We start from the raw sequence: 8,426 nt of genomic DNA on the forward strand, positions 1-8,426 counted from the left end.
CCTTCTAGAATTAAATAGATAAATCCAGTCACAGCCCCAGATGCCTCAGGAAGGACTGTCAGAAATGTCATAGATGCTCAGAGCTGGAGGGGAAAAGGGCCCCCAGAGAGAAACTGAAAATACATCCACGAGAAGCAAAGAATAGCTCTTATAACCTCACTTCCCCTAAGCAACAGGAATCAAAGCTTCTACATCCAAATGAGAAGTCCAAGAAATTGTAGACTTTCTAAGCAACAAATAGTCTGGAGAGAATGGCCACCCAAACACCATTTATAAATGATTGAAAATACACACTTGTGTGTAGAGATGGGGGAGAGATGGAGGGTATAGAAGGAGAGAAGCATGGGGCTGTCCCCACTGGGAAAAGAGGAGAGGCAGAAATCAATTTTCACCATGGAATTCTTAGGATTCAAATGCCAGTTAGGGGAAGGAAGTATGGGAAAATTTGGAAACCTAATAACTAATATCTCTCAGCAAGGCAGTAGGCCATGTACTCTGAGGTGTGTGTGCTACATTTCTTTCCAGCTGAGGACCACCTTATTCATCCTCCACTCTCAACATAGTATGATGACCAAACACCTCCAGGATGTAGAGATTCCAGAGCTTACCTCACATCGTCCTCATCGCATTTCCCTTCTTAGGCTCTTTACAGGGGTCCTGACTACATTTGAGTTTCAGACACAGATACTAAAAAGGGTACTAAGATATAGGAGAATGCAGCTCCTCTTTGCCTCAAGTAGAAAAGTAATAGACCAGTGAAAGTCTTAGGTCATTCATTCCCTCATTCATTCAATAAGTATTAAGTACCTTATGAATGCTAGTGCTTGATGCTACAAACACAATGGGAAGAGAAGCCTATTCCCTGATTACATGGTACTCATTGTCTTAACAATGTTTTTATATCATATTCCTGGCTTAAATGTGTAAACTGAATATAATGATTAAAGCAGTCAATCTATAAAAAAAAACTTTCTACACAAAGTTGACTTACTAAAAAACAATTGATCAGTGCTTTCAAAACTATCAATATCAGGAATGGCATTCCCTTCTTTGGCTTGAGTTTTCTGAAAATATTGAATAACAGAGTTCTAGATGCTGAATATAAGACTTCGTTCACTCCTGTTCTTTCAATATTCTACTCCAAGTCTTTTCTAGTTGCTACCTCATTCTTAAGAAGAAAAAGAACCATCTTTAGGGCAGTTATGGAGTGCTAGAGAAGAAAATGTAACCTTGATTCTCATTGTGTAAAGAAAGACGGAGATAGAGAGCAGACATTAACTAAAATGGGAGCCCAATGGCAGGAAGATGGTTGTAATCTCCCTGACAACCTAAATACCTCCAGGTTTGGCTTTGCCAAACCTCAGCCATCACCCAGGGCTTCCAGATGATGCCAGCACACACCTGTTGGAAATTTCTTTCATAAAAGACAGCCCCGAAAGTGACAAAAGAGAGTAAAATGGTGCCAGGATGGGTTAACAAATCATCTTTTTGAATTTTCTAATTCACTTGGCCGTTTACTCCATAAACTTGGCTGCCAATCAGGAGCAGGCAGGGAATGTTTGCCAGAGAATGGAAATCTCTTCTTTACCTTTAACCCAAAGAACCAGTACCAGAAAAGTGTCAGTTTCCCAGTCACTGCAAAAAATGATTAACCCCATTCCAGAGATAAAACAGCAGGTTGATGCTGGTAAAAGGACTTCAGCTATCTCAGATTGATCATTCTGACTTACTTTTTTGCAGACAGCCAACGATCTGACAAAGTAGAATATAAAATGAGCATTAGTGTTACCCATTGTGACCCATGTCTGTGACCAGCTCTAAACTCACAATTAGCATTTATTGATCAATCATGGAAATAAGCACAAAGGTCAATGGGCCTCAGGCATAAGCACAGAACTCTTAACCTATTTTGGATATCCTCAGTATTTTTTAAAGTTATTGGGATCCCTGGGTGGCGCAGCGGTTTGGCGCCTACCTTTGGCCCAGGGCGCGATCCTGGAGACCCGGGATCAAATCCCACGTCGGGCTCCCAGTGCATGGAGCCTGCTTCTCCCTCTGCCTGTGTCTCTGCCTCTCTCTCTCTCTCTCTGTGCGACTATCATAAATAAATAAAAATTAAAAAAAAAAAGTTATTAATGAATATGGACTAAAGATAAGGAAAAATGGGTATTCTTAACATGCTATTGGTACAGGAAGATCAACAGAGAAGAGAAAGGATTGACTTTCTATTTTAGTTTCAGAAGGAAGAAACACCAAATATATCTAGAAACAACAGGATCAACAAAGCAGCCTCTAAAGATCCTGATTTTATTCAGGGAAATCACATAAAAATTTGGAACAAATCTAAGAAATTCCAACTTAAATTATTGGTTTCAGATAATTGGGAATCACCAGCCTAGTCCTTAATTCAATTTAGCTGACATGAAGTCACTTAGACACTTAGCATCTTGTCTACTCTAGACTTCTATCTAGTAGGTTTCCATGGTTTGCAAAACTGCAAATCCAGGGCCAGCCTCCTAACACACTCCCTGGTCCACCATCTTGGTCCATGGAATTGGTTATTCTAAAGAAGGAGATTTTCTCAGCTCTCACCAAGATTCACTCAGTAGTCATCAGAATTACTGCCATTGTAGTAGAATAAGGCCTAAATCACATTCTTCCTTACTACTTCATTGCATCAGATAGCTGACATATGAGTGCTCTCTATCATCCTTCTGGAAAATGACACTTTCCTCAAGTCTTGAAAAGACACACACACACACATATACACACACATGCACAGAAACACACACTACCAACCAGACCTGCAGTTTCCTTTTCTCTATTAAGTCCAAACTTCTATGATTGTACTTCTAAGTCTTTCTTTTCATTGTTTTTTTTCTACCACTTACTCCTATTATTAACCTTTTGTAGCTGTCTGCTTAAACAGACAAAATCTTTCCCCACACATGCACATCTTGCTGGCATTAACATCAGGCCTCAAATAGGTTGTCCTACTCTGCGTGGAACAAGCTCTTTCCAAATCTGTTCAACATGACCCTTCTTCCAGAAGCTTCTCCGGACATAGATATGGCTAAGACAGCTGATCTCCCAGTATGCTTTCCTTCTTCTGCTCTCCTCTCTTCAATGTCCAGTGGTATAAGTCACTGTCCTAGAACTTTGTACTGGGACGGCATCCAGTTAGGGAAAAGGATAGGAGCAGTAGGTGGAGCATAAGATCAGAATTCTGCCTATTGATGTGTTTAGCTTGCCCTTCCTTCCCAAACTGAAACTTGAGGTACAAAGAACTTTTCATAGTAAAGGAAGAATCCCAGGGTCTACAGCCCAGTTTGGTGATGTCAGAGATCTGACACAGAACTGAGGGCCAAGTTTCTTTCACCACAACAAAGTGAAAATACAAAAGACATAACTCATGTTGGCTGAGACAAAGTGCATTATCTGTGACACTTATGATTTGCTCCAGTGTCCTCTTGATGTACGACAATTGAACAGACAACACAGAGTTTTATTACTTGCACTGCTTTACTATATTTGGAAAATAAGTCCCTTAATATTTTAACATCGGGCAACATGACAGGAGACTCAAACTGCAATAACTACATGTAAGGCTAGCCTGCAGAATGGAGGAGTGGGACAGTAGTTCAATTGGTTGAATGGTGTGTAGAATAGGGTATGTCAAGATCCCAAATAACTTTCTAGTTGAAGGAAGGTAAGAGCAGTAAGATCCTCATTTTTCATTGCCTGCAAGACTAGTAGTATCTTCTGTGCACTGTGGGTCAGCCAGAGAAGACTGCATAGAAGAGGAGGGAATGACCCCATCTTGACATTGTGTATGATGTTTCCCAGGAAAACATCAGTTGAAGCTACATCTTCAGTGTGGGCTGTGTCTGATCTGATAAATAGAGCCTCTTTTAGGCCTTCCTTCCATGCCTCCCACCAAGAACACAAAACAAACTCCCTCACAGCTTCAAACAATAAGTTCAGTTTTCCCAATTAGACAGATCCAGCTAAATATTTGCTGTGGATGTTAATATAGATCAAGATATTATATCACCATCATCATCATCATCTGCATCTGCATCTCAGTCTTGGTATCTGCAAAAAAGGAAAAGAGAGAGACAGACACCACTACAGCAGTAAAAAAAAAAAAAAAAGTGTAACCTCTCCCCTGGGAAATAGAAGGGAGGGTGGAAAGATTAGAAAGAAAGCTGAAGTAACCAAATTCAGCTCATGCTAAAGAAAATAAATATCCCTACTTATCTTCCAGGAGTCTTCTGAGAACAACCTTAGAAAATAGATCACAAACCAAGCATCTTCCCCAGCCATGATCTTACTTTCTACTATATTCTGTTTACATTTTACTTGGAAGAAGCCTTTGTCTCCCTTCCTGAAAGAAGAACCTGCTTCATGCTATGCTTATTAAACTAAGAGAAAACACAGCCACCTTCTAACTCACCTACTTACCTTCAGCCCAAGCACTACAACTCTCAAACCCATCTGAATCTGGCAGAGGCTAAATTCCAAGTCAGGAAAAACTCATCCGAACACAGACTAACAAACTCCAGGTCAACTGTATGTAGACCAAATCCATCCACCCAAATATAGCCCCAAATCTATGCAGATGTAGACCAAAACATTTAGCCTCTGAATCTGGTGGACGCTAAATTCCAAGTCATGAAAAACTCATCCTGATGTAGACTAACAAACACCAGACCAACTGTATGTAGACCAAATCCATCCACCCAAGTATAGCCTAAAATCTATGCAGGTGTAGACCAAATATTTTTTTTCTTCTGTCCCACAAAATCTATGGAGTCCCTGCTACATGCACACACTACACTAGTATCATTGCACTATTACCTGGGGTAAACGAGAAGATAGAGTTCTCTAGAGGCTGTATAGACTCCATATTATCTAGGATTACTCTGGGATGGTTGTGAACATGATACCTTTTCTTAGTCCCTCTGGGATAACTGCAAAAAAAAATAGACTTAAGTGTGATTTTCCTCACTCATAATTTGGCACATCTACTGATTTAGTTTCAGTGAGAAACAAGTTTTGGAAATTCTTAACATTTTCATCACACCAAAGCAGGATAATTATAATCAACTTGACAAATCAGAATAACATGTGCTTCTATTGTAGGGGAATTCAGAGACTAGACGGGCTGCCGGGAATAACAGAATTCGATTTTCCAAACAAGTATCATAAAGAGAGATGGGAAAAGTCAGAAAGGATGTGCAATTAGGGGATTAGAAAGTGATGGGATACACTGATGTCAACAGGAAAAATCAGTTTCTTTACTTCCCCCTATGATTTTCTATTCCCTTTTCTTAACCCCGAATCCTGTCAACACAGAACATCTAATAAAAATCCTTAGAAGAAAGCGGTAGAAGAAAATCCATCTGACTCTCCACCTTATTTTCCCAATAACAAATGTAATATAGGCTGGACATAGTCTACAATGAGGATCTAGCCACATCATTTTTTCCAAGAAGCCTTACTAAACACCTTTGTTTTTTCCACAAAATCTTTCCATTCCTTGTAAGCACAGAATCTAGAAATCCATCCAGAGGTCCCATCCAACACTATATTCTGTCTCCATATTTAGACTAACAGTTGTGAGTGGTCACAGTCCAGAGCTCCTTCTTCCATGGACCTCCTTCCACTATATACACTTCATATATACTTCACACACCATGGCTTAAGAAAGGCTGATTATCTCTCTGGTTATCTTCCTTCATATCTTTAAATGTATTCTTCTGTCCTCTTGTGTAAGGACTTGGCTGTCTCTGTCTCTCTGTCCTCTCTAAACAGACTGTGCTTACTTCCTTTCATACCTCTAGGTAGATGCTCCACACCACCACCCTCTCCTTTGGAAAGTTAATTGTTTTGTTTTATTTTGTTTTGTCGTAAGTAAAACACCAGATCATCTGAGTCATATGAATATTGTATTATGCCTCAAAGACCTGAGTTATTATTCAAATATAAATCAATATGGTTTCTCTGCCAAGACCCATTGCCTGAATCCTGCTCAGGCAACATAATCTAAAACCAAGATCTACTGCCACCACATTTTAAGAGACATCCTTCATCCTGCCTCCCTGTATCTTCTGATCCACATTCTGCATTTTTGGTATCTGCGATGATAATAGGGAAGAAAAGGACAAGAATAAATCAAAAGAATATAATATGAAAACCATATTTATCAATCTGGAATATACTTAGTGTGATAAATTGGCCTTTCCACATGATTTTGCTTAAATTAAGGTTAAAATGCATCTGTCTTCTGGAAGCACATAAAATTTATCAACTGATAATGGAGAGAAATTGTCCAAGAACTGCTAGAGAGCAAGAGAGAGACAACCCAGAAATTAACATTTGCCACAAATAATCAATAAAACATGCATGGAGAAGTGTTGTCTGGTGTGTTGAGATATTGTCCAGAGTGTATATGGTGGTGCGGAAGGGAGAGAGGAAAGAACAGTCTAAGACTCCAGGGACTTTGAAATTAAAGCACTGGGTGTTATTCTATATGTTGGCAAATTGAACACCAATAAAAAATAAATTCATAAAAAAATTAAAAGTTGCAAATATGTTTTGTGATAACAGCAAACTGCCTATTGCAGACCCAGTGTTTCCAAGATCAATAAGCAGCCAACCCCAAGGGAGCTTGGTAATCTTTCCTCCTATAGCCTGAACTTACCTATAATCAGTCCCCACCACAACTTTTTTATATTAGATAAGAAAGACAGGGAGATACTTCCAGCAGCTGTAAAAGTAGATATCTAGCTCCTTGAGCCTGAAGGAAAAAGCCCCTCAAATCCTCCCTGGTGATGGGGGACCATCTTATCAAACTGGGCCTGCTATTATGCAGAGTCCACACCAATGTCCTCCCTAAGAAGATGTCATACAGAGACTTCCAGAGTCTCCAGTGGGAAAGTGAGGCAAAATATGAAGGAGGCAGCACAGCCAGGTGGAAGAATCTTCACTCATTCAAAGAACATGTCTAAACATTCTCTGTGGTGGCCCTGCAGGAGAGACAAAGACGAGGAAAGCAAGCTGTGCACCAGGTCAGAAAGGAAAAGCCAGGAAGAAGGGCAAGGCAAAAAGGTGGGAGGACCCTGGAGGTGAAGCGACAAGGAATAACCTCCCCTAACTCAGATGCTCCTCAGCAGAGTGGAAAACCTTTCTAGTCTGGAGAAAACAGGGTGTAGGCCTCCAAGTCTCTCTGACCCTAGCAACCTACCTGCCCTTCCCAAACTTACAAGGCCTCTGATCTACAACCCCCAATCCAAAGCCTAGCTCTGATTCCATGAAATACTCTCTGCTCAAATCCACAGGGATTCTATAGCCAGTAGCGCTCCAAGCCCATCCTTCTTCTTCTCTGGCTCTGTCTCAGTTTTCCTGCCAAATATATAAAAGGGAGAAATCACTTACCCAGGGGCTTTCTCTTCCTCAAGCAGGAAGACCTGAGAAGAAAACGCAAGCCGAAACCAAAGAGAGGAAAGGAGTTTGGCCAAGCAGTCAGCTCTTGGAGTGAAGCTTGGTGGGACCTTCAGAGAGTAAGGTTCCCCAGGGGCAGAGCCCTTCTGAAGGCTGGGCCATGGGAGGCGGGGCCCTAACAAGGCTGCATCTCAGAGAGTTGGGGCCAATGGGAGACAGGTACATGGGAAGCGTGAGAAAGGGTGAATGAGGTAAGTGAGCTGGAATCCAGGAAGAAAGCTAGAGGTGGGCAATGGAAGACCAGTGGGGCCCTGCATGGGTGAGGAGGTGGACTGAGGACTTAAATGAGACTGCTGGAGCCTTTCTTGGCACCAAGATATGAATTTAGAAGTAAACAAGCTCTCCAGGGTCCTGGGTATGGAGGAGGTCCTGGCTGGCAGAAGGAGAATGTGCGGAGCCTGGTGGAGCCCAGCTGGTAGAGTATGGAGGCCAGAGAACTGACAGGGCCAGGCTGCTGCCAGGGCTGCCCCAGCCTCCCTCCTGTACCCACCTGGGGGTCCCAGAGGCCCTACATGGATATGGACACGGCTTCCCCTGCCCTCCCCACCACGATGCTGCCATCAAAGGAGACCTGAGCTCAGCCCCAATATCTGAGTGCATGCAGCCTGGCACACCCAGTGCTGGGGTGTGGGAGCCAAAGAGAAAGAGAAACTGAAGCAGGTAAGCAGGGGAGACTGACCAGCTCTGGTGAAGGTTCTGGGACAGCCTGGTTAGGGATCCCATGGTGGAGAAGGAAGAGAGGGAAGGCCTGAGACTGTGTCTGCATTGAGAGATGAAGACGCAACATGCACAGTGGGAGCAAAATAATGTACTAGTGACTGTCCATTATTTTGGGGTCAGCAGTGTAGACACCTACCGAGCAGTCAGATCCATGCCTTCAAGAAGCTCCTCACTGTAGGGTTCCCACAAATACACATATG

General features: G+C 42.0%; 1 protein-coding gene across 1 annotated transcript in view; it reads right to left on the minus strand.

The window, feature by feature from the left end:
- Positions 1-7,581, minus strand: part of LOC112665613 (cationic amino acid transporter 3-like) — a 28,492-nt gene extending 20,911 nt beyond the window's left edge. Inside the window, exon 1 of the mRNA XM_035707559.2 lies at positions 7,441-7,581. The gene's annotated coding sequence lies outside the window, so the exon portion shown is untranslated. The remainder of the gene's footprint in view (positions 1-7,440) is intronic.
- Between the last annotated feature and the right edge of the window lie 845 nt (positions 7,582-8,426).

Source organism: Canis lupus, chromosome 27, assembly GCF_003254725.2.
Source record: "Canis lupus dingo isolate Sandy chromosome 27, ASM325472v2, whole genome shotgun sequence".
Taxonomy (NCBI): Eukaryota; Metazoa; Chordata; class Mammalia; order Carnivora; family Canidae; genus Canis; species Canis lupus.